This window comes from Macrobrachium rosenbergii, chromosome 7 (genome assembly GCF_040412425.1).
Source record: "Macrobrachium rosenbergii isolate ZJJX-2024 chromosome 7, ASM4041242v1, whole genome shotgun sequence".
Classification (NCBI taxonomy): domain Eukaryota; kingdom Metazoa; phylum Arthropoda; class Malacostraca; order Decapoda; family Palaemonidae; genus Macrobrachium; species Macrobrachium rosenbergii.
In genome coordinates, this window is record NC_089747.1 from 51588525 (window position 1) to 51600671 (window position 12147).

Consider the following 12147-nt stretch of genomic DNA (forward strand, 5'->3'; position numbering starts at 1 on the left):
TGTCTGTCTGAGTCACAAACTGTCCTTCGCTTATAAAATGCATTCTGGAACAACATAAGTAAACATTGTCTGGCTAATTACCACTTTATGCAATATGTGTCTGTCAGTCACTAACTAGCACTCGCTAATAAAACACATTCAAGAGGAAAGTCTGCAAAAATTGTCCGGCTAATATTCTTTCGGGAGGACAAACGACGCCTTAAACCACGCGAGGAACTGGGACATATCCAGAGGAAATTAAGACTGCGAAATTTTGTGGTCTTCTCACAAAGGCGATTAAACGAATCTTTGAGCCGACTTCCCTTTCACATAGGGACATTCTATTAAGTGGAAGGCTGATCACCAAGATAACGGCTTTTTCGTCTTGGTCAGCATAGATAACATTTTTATTATAAATGAACTCACAGTAATAATGCTAACAAGAAGATTCCTCCGTGCAATCTACGTTGAAATTACTGCGACGCAAATTACTGATCCTGACTCTGCTTCTGCCATCGCCACTAGCGAAGATTTGAAGACGAGTCGTTTGATAGCTTTCAAAGATCTTGTGGTGATTTGGCGTTGTTCCCTGTTGTTTGCGAAAGCTTTCAGTTCCTTTGCATCAACATATCAGGCTGTTGTAACTATACAAACGACTACTCTCGCTTTCTTTGCCATCATTATAATATTTAAACTGGTTATAGAATCGTTTTGCGAGTCACTAACTTCGTACTTGAACAACAAGCGTGGTATTTTATGAGGGGATGGAAAAAGCTCAATTGCATGAGGTCTTCTTGTGTGTGTGTGTGTGTGAGAGAGAGAGAGAGAGAGAGAGAGAGAGAGAGCGAGAGAGAAAGAGAGAGAGAGAGAGAGATTACGATCTATTAACCGGTAATTATAAACAGTGAGTTACTAACAGTAAATTGCTGTATATAGAAAAGCAAAATAGAAACTGACATTTATTCTTTTGAGAATAAATGGATGAATAGCCACTGTAAAATATTTGCCACTGTACGCAAAGTGGAACACAGAAAGACAACGATATCCTGGTAGAACAGTAAACTTAAACACCCCAAAAAGTATCAGTATTGGAAATGCTTTTTAACAATGTTCGATTGGAAGCGTTGAAAATAAGCATGTTGTTTTGTGCCGGTATATGAATCAATGCCACTTGTCATTCATTTACTGAGCTGAAGCGAGGTCAGAATTGTTATTGTCTTTTAGCATAGGGGGGAAGAATTGAAACTGGTTTCGAAGCTTGTCATATAGTACTACAGGTATGCAGTTTTTATTATTATTATTATTATTATTATTATTATTATTATTATTATTATTATTATTATTATTATTATAAAAAGATGAACCCCGTTCATATGGAACAAGCCTACAGGGGCCACTGACTTGAAATTCAAGTTTCGAAAGAATATGGTGTTCATTTGTAAGAAGTAATAGAAAGTAAGTTGAAATGCAGAGAGAAGAGATCGGTTATTAGGAATGAAAAAAAAATAATGAAGTAATAAATTAATAGATAAATAGATAGAAATATAAATGTTATGTTTGTGAAGTACTTTGTGGAATATTACAATTTTAACATCACGCTGTGTTGCTAAAGATATGACAGTCATCATTATTTCGAATGATAGGGAAACCAGACATCAGGAGACTTGATCAAAAGCCTTATCCCGAACGACGAATCCCAGTTCTTGGAAGATTTAAGGGACCCGAGCTGCAAGGGACGAAAATTAGGAGATGGGGTTTTCTATCGCAAAGAAATTCAAAGGATTCCAAGTTCACGTCCCGAAAGGACTCTTCCTTCATTCCTTCCTTCCTTCCTATTGGGGAAAGAGAAACGAATCAATGGAGATGCATGAAAATATAACGGGTATAGAGATCGCTGAAATGCATCGAGGGGATGAACAGAAAACATCGGATTTACAAACTTTCCGGAGATGTAAGTCATCAAAACGTCTCTCCCGCTGAAGATGCAAATGGCCCTTTCCAAGTTTCAGGAAAAAAATGTCTGGTATAAATGATTACCTATTTTTACTCTTGCTCGGTGCCAAGAATATGTGTAATCTGTTATCCGTTTTATTGGAAAATAGTAAATATATATATGGTATCAGTTTTATTACTTTTGCATGTGTGTACACTATGCAGGCATGTACAGAGAGAGAGAGAGAGAGAGAGAGAGAGAGAGAGAGAGAGAGAGAGAGAGAGAGAAGAGAGAAGCCTGGTATGAGGTTACTTTGCTTTTAAAAAGATTTGTACATGTATAAATGTGTATGTGTGTATGTATAAATATATGTTTATGTATAAATGTGTATGCGTATATGCATAGATACGTATGTGTTTAAATATATATGTGTACCAAGTTATGAATATATAAATATGACCTTTTAAAACAGTATGTTTACGTAATTAATATGTATGTGTACGTATTTGCATTTAAGAGAGCGATATCGAAAGAAATGGAAAAAATAATATAAGTTTATATGTATTTCACGGACAGAAATAATTAAATTATGTAATGCTTGAATTTCTAGAGGAAATATTAAGAAGTTTATTTCACCAGGATATTGATAAATGCGTAAATATTTTCTTCCTTGAAGATATTCGACAGAAAAAATCTTTAGTAGCGTCTCATATTTTATGTCAATGGAAATTTCTAGCAATAAGAATATATAGAGATTTAGTTATTTTAACCCAGTATTATTATTATTATTATTATTATTATTATTATTATTATTATTATTATTATTATTATTATTATTATTATTATTATTATTATTTCTTTGTCTCTTACGGGATGTAACAACGGTCGTAGCATGTATTGACCAACCTTACAGTAATTTCTAAACTAAGTTTTTTTTCAGTTAACTGATTGACTGTTATATCTAAATAAAATTTACTGAAGCGGTTGAGTCCTTTGTAAGAACATAGAGGGGATATAGGTAAAATAGCAATAAACATGACGATAAAAAGAACAGTTGACTGACTTTGAACTGAACCTAAATATTTTTGTTGGGGGGGCGAGGGAAAACTCCAATAAGATAACCAAGGGGAAAGTGAGATAGCCAATGATGTCCGACATTCAAATCACAAAGAATTCTTTGGTGAGAGAAAATGTGTCCTGTTTTCCCAGTTCTCTGATCAATATCTGCCAGAAATGATGATGATGAAAGAAATTCGCCCGAATTCTAATTCTACTTTCAGCGGCGCACATTGGCTTCAACCCATTTTCGCCCTGACGAGATAATGAATAATTCTACTCATTCAGATCTATTAAGTACATGATTAATTCCCATTATAAAAATTATCATTATGCAAAAAAAATGCGTTATGCACTGGGAATTATATTATATATATATATATATATATATATATATATATATATATATATATATATATATATATATATATATATATATATATATATATATATATATATATATTTATATCCAGTCCCTATGGGACAATAAACGCATGTAAAAAAGCATAAACATCGGGAAAGATTCTATTAAGATGGGCGCCATCCATTGAACCTAAATCTCCGAGAGATCCCGAAACAAAGATTTTCAATGAAATCGTCAGTGACAGTTTGTCTTTAAGGAAGAAAAGATGAAGCTCGCTCATAGTGGCCCATCAGAGCCTCGAAAATTCTTCCCAGCTTGGTCTGCGAAGAAAGGAATGTGGTGTGTGTTCTTTGATCAGCCATAAATTTACTCCTGAAATGGCGACAGTGGTGGGTGGGGTCTCTCTCCTCAAGTAGATCTTTTTCCCAACTTGATTCTTGGGTTTTCTTTGTCGATTACATTTTTTTTATTACAATTTTCGTCTTGCAGACATCCTTCTTTGTTCTCTGAGACTGTTGGCAGAAGATTCTAACTTATGTGAATTCTTAAGGATGTTCCCACACCTTCTTGGCCTTTATCCTTTCTGCTCCTTACACATATACATATATTAAAGGTATTTGTTACTTAACATTTGAGGAATATATATATATATATATATATATATATATATATATATATATATATATATATATATATATATATATATATATATATATCTCAGCAGTCCCCGTTTACATGACGGGTCCGGCTTCACCGTTCGAGGTTCTACGCTTTTCAGATATATTCATTAGAAATTATTTCCCGGTTTACGACGCATGTTCCAGGGTTACGACGTGTCGTACACCAATCCAACGGAAGAAATAAGGCTCCAAAACGGCAGAATAATCAAAATTTGGAGTTTTTTTATGAAAATCTCAGTAAAATGCAGTTTACATCATTTTCAATACTCCCAGAGCATTAAATTTTGGTTTTCTTAGGATTTTTAATGATTTTCGACGATTTTTCGGTTTACAACGATTTTGGCTTAACCTTCACGCGGCATAAGAACGGAACCCCTGTCGTAAACCTGGGGACTGCCTGTATATATATATATATATGTATATATATATTTATACACACACACACACATATATATATATATACATATATATATATATATATATATATATGTATATATATATTTATACACACACACACACACATATATATATACATATATATATATATATATATATATATATATATATATATATATATATATATATATATATATATATATATATTGATATATAGAGAGAGAGAGATTAGAGAGAGAGAGAATTGTGGAACGTATATTTTCCAAAGCTTACTTCAGTGTTCCTAGCAAGAATCCTGACGTGTTTTTTTTAGTGCGTCCTGTACAAGTTCTCCTGCTTCGTTCTAGCAGACAGTCTCCCCATGGCTGCAATAACATTCGTAACCTAACACTTGGGTCGTGTTGTTGAAAATATTTGCAGGGAAATATGGCGAGGAAAGATTCTGCTCCCTCATAATTTTGGGAAATGTCAATCACACTGTCTATTTAATATCTGAAGTTTTGTTCAGATATGCTTACTCAGGTTCAATAATAATAATTGAAATCTTAGTCGAGTTGAAATTTGTTCATTAGTACTTGTACGTATAGAATATGCCTGAAATAGTTGTAGAGAGAAGGGGTAATACATCTAGCTTGGTTTTTTATATTTATATTATCATCAACAGACGGAAAACTAAAGATTAAATGGAAACTTTTTACATATAGACACTCAGTGTGAATGTTCAATTGTACTGAATCGGAATATAACCTGTCACTTATCATTAATTGGTTCATGGAAAACATTAACCCAAACATTATATTCCGTTTTTATTGTTAAATTCAACTCCGCACATGGAGACAAATTCACTGTTGATAAATTTGACAGAGTTCCGTCTCAGTTATGTCCAAGGAATTTAGTATTGCTTTTAGAGCATTTCGCCCTCATTTACAACCTTTGGTGTCAAGGCTCATCAGCAACAAATATTTTCGTGAGCATCAGGCCTCGCTTCAGAAATCATTTGTCGGTTAATCTGTACAGGTCCCGTTTGTAGAAACATTGTGTTTTTATAAAGGTTTCCCCTTTTATTCGGTTTTTTAAGCTTTTCCCCCCAAAACAATACATTTTTAACAAAGGTCAGAGAGGGAAAGTTCTCTCTCTCTCTCTCTCTCTCTCTCTCTCTCTCTCTCTCTCTCTATATATATATATATATATATATATATATATATATATATATATATATATATATATATATACATATATATATATATATATATATAAGTTGTAAGTATATCCTCTGATACTCCATCTTCCAGTCAATAAGTCAAATGAAACAAGGACTAAGCAACTAATTCATTTAATTTAGTATCATTCACTGTATATATATATATATATATATATATATATATATATATATATATATATATATATATATATATATATATATATATATATATATATATATATATATATATGGTATATATATATAAGTTGTGAAGTGTATCCTCTGATACTCCATCTTCCAGTCAATAAGTCAAATGAAACAAGGACTAAGCAACTAATTCATTTAATTTAGTATCATTCACTGTAGGCGAATTCACCTCTATAAAATCTCTCTCACAACTGCTTTGGGGGAAACTACTTGATTTTTCCTGTTCAAGTGGTGCCGAAATTCCTTAAATTCCAGGTGTTGTCCTGGTCGGAGCTAATCGTTTCTCGAGGCAGGTCAGCTGGTGGGCTGAAATGTGCATTCTGCCATCTTGAAACTGCAGCCATGCTGCCCGTATCTGCCATGCAGGCAGAATGATCGCAGTGCCATCTAGGAGGAGAAAAAATCATAATTCCTGAAAGTTATAAAGGTTCTTGGTGAGAGACTCTCGGTCTTAGAATTGCTCAGATACTGCCCTAGGACGGATGTCCTGTCCCTTGCTCCATTAAACTGCCTATTTCTAACACGTGGCTGGCAGTAACCAAAGTAACTTTTACTGTGGAATTATTCACTTGCCCTCCCTCTCACTGGCCCCCACAAGAAGAAAACTTCATCTCCTTATTAATGCAAAGTACTGGATTTAAGGTTATTTTCATCAGGCATGTCCCTATTCGTCCAATAATTTTCTGCTTTTCTTTTCATAATGCGATATCCCTACCTGTATTGCTTTTTATATTTTGTGCTGTTTAATTTGTAAAGCACTGACAAGAAGTTTAACGTAATTGTGCAATATTCGAGCTATGGGATTCAAGTTCAGTCTGGGCATCTTCTATGCAATTCCTTGATTCCTTCAGTACAGTGCTAGTTTTGGTTGAATAACCATAAGAGTTTCAATTACAGATTAGGAGTTAGTCAGCTGTGGATCTGTGCATCATTTTGTGTGCGTAGTGGTCCCCACTACATCGTGTTCAACGCCCTTTGAAGTGGGCATCCCATTGTGTTTCCCCCTGCAAATCCCCAGTCATTTACTCTTCATCTTATTACACCAGAATTATGCTACCATTCTGCTAATGTGTTTCCTTTTGTAAATATAATTAATTAAGTTAAACCTCAGAGTTTTTCTAATCACTCATCTCTTGAAGTAGTCCCTCAGCCATATTTTGTTGTATATAATTTTAGCGAGACCTCAAGGCCAGAGTCCAGATTTTTGTAGTACTTACGGTAAATTGCATATCATCCTAGTATACCTCATTGATCTAGGAAGACTCCAGCGTAAAACTATAACAATATATATGTATATATATATATATATATATATATATATATATATATATATATATATATATATATATATATATATATATATATATATATATATATATATATATATATATATATATATATATATATATATATATATATCACACCTATATTATTATGGAACATTCAATGCCGAGAAAGCACACTGCAGCTTACAAATTGTAAACGATTTCATGCTTTTTTCGTTCAAATATTTTCCCACCTCAAGTACGTAAGGGCTCCAAACCTCAGTGCCTATTTCCTTGACTCAGCAGCTTGTTGATACCCATCTGTAGCTGGGTCAACTCGTGGCGGCATGCCGGTCAAAAAAAATCATGGTCCTACATATCGCAAACAACACACATAGACTATATATATATATATATATATATATATATATATATATATATATATATATATATATATATATATATATATATATATATATATATATATATATATGTGTGGTTCACACACACACACACACAAGGTGTAACAGGAGTTTATGCAAATATTTTGGGAAATGAAAGAAAAAGTAATTCTGAGCAGAAAATGTTCTATAAACATAAGCATTTTAAGGCTTCGTTTGTCGGTGAGGAGAATTTGAAAATAACCGTTATCATTAGCGCTGCTTTCATGCGGTGGAGACTGGTAAAGGGAGGTGGTCGGAGTAGCCTGGGATGTGGGGGTTGGGGAGGATGAAGTGAATAAGGCAAGTGGGTTGATAGTCTTTTAATTATGATACTTTTCCTTTTAAGTAAAATAATATCAACGATTAGTTAACAGCGTTAACGTATGGCTTTACGTATCAAGTAAGTAGTGTAAATGTTGCTGAGGAACATTCATTTGTGATCGTTGAATTGTAGTGTGGTCTGTCTTGCTGCCTCGTCACGGAATTGTTGAACCAGGACTCATGGATAGGTCTACGCTTATGACTGGTGTCTGATGATTATACTTTAGATGGAGAGGGAGAGATTTTTAAATACATTTGAAATCTTTGATAGGTATGTAGTGAATAAGTCTACCTTTGATGGAGGGGAGATTCGATTAGACTTACTTTTCTTTTTGTTTTATATCGGTGTCCAGTGAATACCACTGATAGGGAGAGAAAGGGATCAAATGATACATGCATTTTTTTTCTTCAGAATCTAAATAATACAATTGACTGGGAGGTACTTCTTTCACATCGGCCTAATCGTTCCATCCTCCTTCTCTGTGACCCCTCCCCCACCCACACCCCAGGCTGCCCCGACATCCCTTTACCAGCCTCCATCGCATGAAATCAGTGGTAATGATAACGGTTATTTTAAAATTCCCCTCACCGACAAACGAAACCTTAAAATGCTTATGTTTATAGAACATTTCCTCCTCAGAAATACTTTTTCCTTCATTTCCCAAAATATTTGCGTAAACTCGTGTTACACCCTGTATAAAGTTAAATTATTTTATAGAATCAGTGTGTGTGTGTGTGTATGTATATGCATATATATATATATATATATATATATATATATATATATATATATATATATATATATATATATATATAATCAGTGTGTGTGTGTGTATGTATATATATATATATATATATATATATATATATATATATATATATATATAATATTATACATATACCTATATGTATATATATACACATTAATTTTAACGAAACCAAACACCATTCTAGGTGATGATAAGGAAATATGGTATCTTTATAAAAATGCAAATACCTGGAATTGTTCCACAGGGGAAGTCTGTTTTAAAGTATATTATGTAAGCCCTGGCCAGATATATTTGACCTTTTTATTTTGGTATTTGGTCTTATTTTTACTGTACTTGTCCCTCTTACTTTTCTAGCATTTGTGTGTGAGTAGCATCATTATTCCAAAAAGCCTGTCACACGTGAGAATGAACACCGCTCAGGTACATTTACGGAAGCAGGAAAAGGGAGCTAGAAAAGTCTTTGTTCACACCGAGTGAAATATAACGAAATAACGAACCTTAAAGTAAAAAAGCGAAAAGATGCTGCCTCAGTCCGACATCTATAAGGAGAAAAGGACCCACACGAATATTCCTGTGAGGGGAAGCGAAGGGCCAACGATAAGAGGCTCTGATGACCAGTGGGACGAAAGGGACATTCTTCTCGCTAAAAGGTAGGTATTCGAATATGCGATTTATGAGGGAGACAGTCTTCTGTTTACGTAAGAGAGAGAGAGAGAGAGAGAGAGAGAGAGAGAGAGAGAAAAAGTGCAAAATATATGTCAAAGATAAATGATTTCTGGACAAAATTATCGCTTTTTGTTCCCCGTTGTTTAAAATGATTGTCTTTCATATGTCCGTCAAAAATATTCTTTTCTGAGGTCATTTTTGCTTCATTTAAAAGATTTGAAACAATCTCTCTCTCTCTCTCTCTCTCTCTCTCTCTCTCTCTCTCTCTCTCTCTCTCTCTCACTTACAAGTTTATTTTCTGTCAAATCTTAATAGTATTACCTTCATCTATCACCCTTTCTGAATTCCTAACAATAAGGACAAGCCCCACTTAAATAACATTGACTTGGAGAGAGAGAGCAAATCTCCTTAAAGTATTAATAGGTTCAAGTGGATCAATCAGCAGGGCGTGGTAACTACCTCCGTTTTGATGAAATGAACGATGAGAGAGAGAGAGAGAGAAAATGTGCACACACTGTATACACACACAAACACACACACACACACACACACATACACACACACACACACACACATATATATATATATATATATATATATATATATATATATATATATATATATATATATATATATATATATACATATATATATATATGTATATATATACATATAGTGTGTGCACATGTCCCTCAATATATGTGTCTCTCATTGTAAAAGTGATAGTCCATTGGGGCTTGGTCTTTCAATGGAATATTTTTCAGTTATTTGTTTTCAAAATTTTCTTTAAAGTATTTTCCCATTTAGATGCTTAACCTATGCAGCTGCCAATCAGAAAGTTTTAATCGCGGTATTTTATTATTTAATTTTTTATGAATATTGCATATCGATTCATGCATAGATCATGTAATAGATTTACGAAATCAAACACTTTTCAGAAAAATAAAACCATGAATGTTTCGTAACCCAGATAAAAAGAATGGTTAAAACTAAAATTGTTGGCAAATTTACAGTAAATATTGTATTAGATGAACACCTGCAATATTTACAGACAAACGACCGAAAAGCTAACATAACAATGTTATTACCACCAGAGGCGCAGGGAGAGAGGAGAAGAAAAGGACCATCCATAGGACTTGTAGTAGGAACCCCAACCTACAATCACCCCTTCGTCAACTAAACCACTGATCCCATACGACAAGTGCATCGTCTCATGAGATTTATTTAAAAGAATGGAACAAGGTAAAAGAGAAAAGAGCAACTAGTTTAAAGAAAGATTTTTTTCTCTAAAATGCAACGTTTTGAATACTGAATAGCAGAGTGGTAGCGTCACTGAAAGGTCGTCGTTCCCAACCATACGGTGGTTCGAGTCCACGTGGTGACCGATCGCCTGTCACTTATAAATTCCCTTCGGTTTTTATTTCAGGTTGAGTGATTTTGATGTCAAATAACAATTGTAGCCCAAGGTTTGTGAATATATGTCACGGTGTATGAGACAAAAAAATAATATATATATATATATATATATATATATATATATATATATATATATATATATATATATATATATATATATATATTATATATGACCATATATATATATTCACATTTCTTCCTGAAAGCCTGGACCCCATCGCATGCCACTGCAAATATTACGCGAGGTGAATTGTCGAAAACCGGGATCTTGAAATGAGTACTTCTGGAAAATCTCGTGGAGATATACTTTCGATTATTTTTGTTTGTGGTGTAGCAATCAACAGTATGCATATCATAATCTAGAACAGATTTGAAATCGTATAAACATTGGCTCAGGTATTCAAAGAGTTGAATTCAGTGCTGAAACAATATAATAATAATAATAATAATAATAATAATAATAATAATAATAATAATAATAATAATAATAATAATAATAATATTATTATTATTATTATTATTATTATTATTATTATTATTATTATTATTCAAAAGGTAACCTCCATTCATATGGAGCAAGCCTACAGGGGCCACTGACTTGAAACTGAAATTTCCAAAGAATACGGTGTTTAAAAGTATGCAGAAGATAATAGGAAATAGAGAAAGAAGAGAATACTTGAGTACAAGGTGAATGCTTTGAGAGGTAAGGTAAATATCATAATTTTCATTACGCTGAAGTTTATTACCACATCAATTTTATGCATGAAAGGTGATCAGAAGATTGCAAAGAGTAATCACGAAAGAGTTATTTCTAAAGCAAAATTCCAAATGGTCGGAAAAAACGGACAAATGTCGAAGAACTTGAACGCCAGAGGTTACATCTGACAGTCGTTGGAATCGCCAGTTGTGGCCATTAACTACTATAGGTTGATAACACCACTTGAAGGAGAACTGATTCAGAAACGTTCTCGAGGAGGACAACATAAACATAATTCATTTACGGTTTATAGATCAGAATACTCTTGAAAAAGCTGCTGAGCAAATGCTCTAGTCCTTCACTACGCAATGCAACGTAAATAACAACTGTTGATTGAGAAAAGAAAAGCAAGATTTGAACAGCAATGTTTCTTCTTCACACTAGCGTAACACCAATAGCTGCATTTCTGTTCACCCCTGGCGCATTTTGCTCGACCACTTCCTAAAACACCAGGAATAGTAATGACCCTCGAGTCAGTCCTAATAGTGATTTCATTTCCCCCTCTACACGGTAATGGAGAGGGCGGATCCCAAATGCAATTTTGATGAAGGCAGGAAAACTCATTTCAAGAAGCTTAACGGCGCGAGGGGGAACATAGAGATATCTGGCTGATGCTCTTATCAGTTTCGTCAAACGGGCGGGAGAAGTGATGTGTGAAAGACTGACAGAAAGACAGACAGTCAGAAAAATTGA

At 33.7% G+C, this 12147-nt stretch overlaps 1 pseudogene; it reads left to right on the top strand.

Annotated features, from left to right (window-relative positions):
• The first annotated feature begins 1836 nt into the window (after nt 1-1836).
• Nucleotides 1837-12147, top strand: part of LOC136840427 (uncharacterized) — a 109122-nt pseudogene continuing 98811 nt past the window's right edge.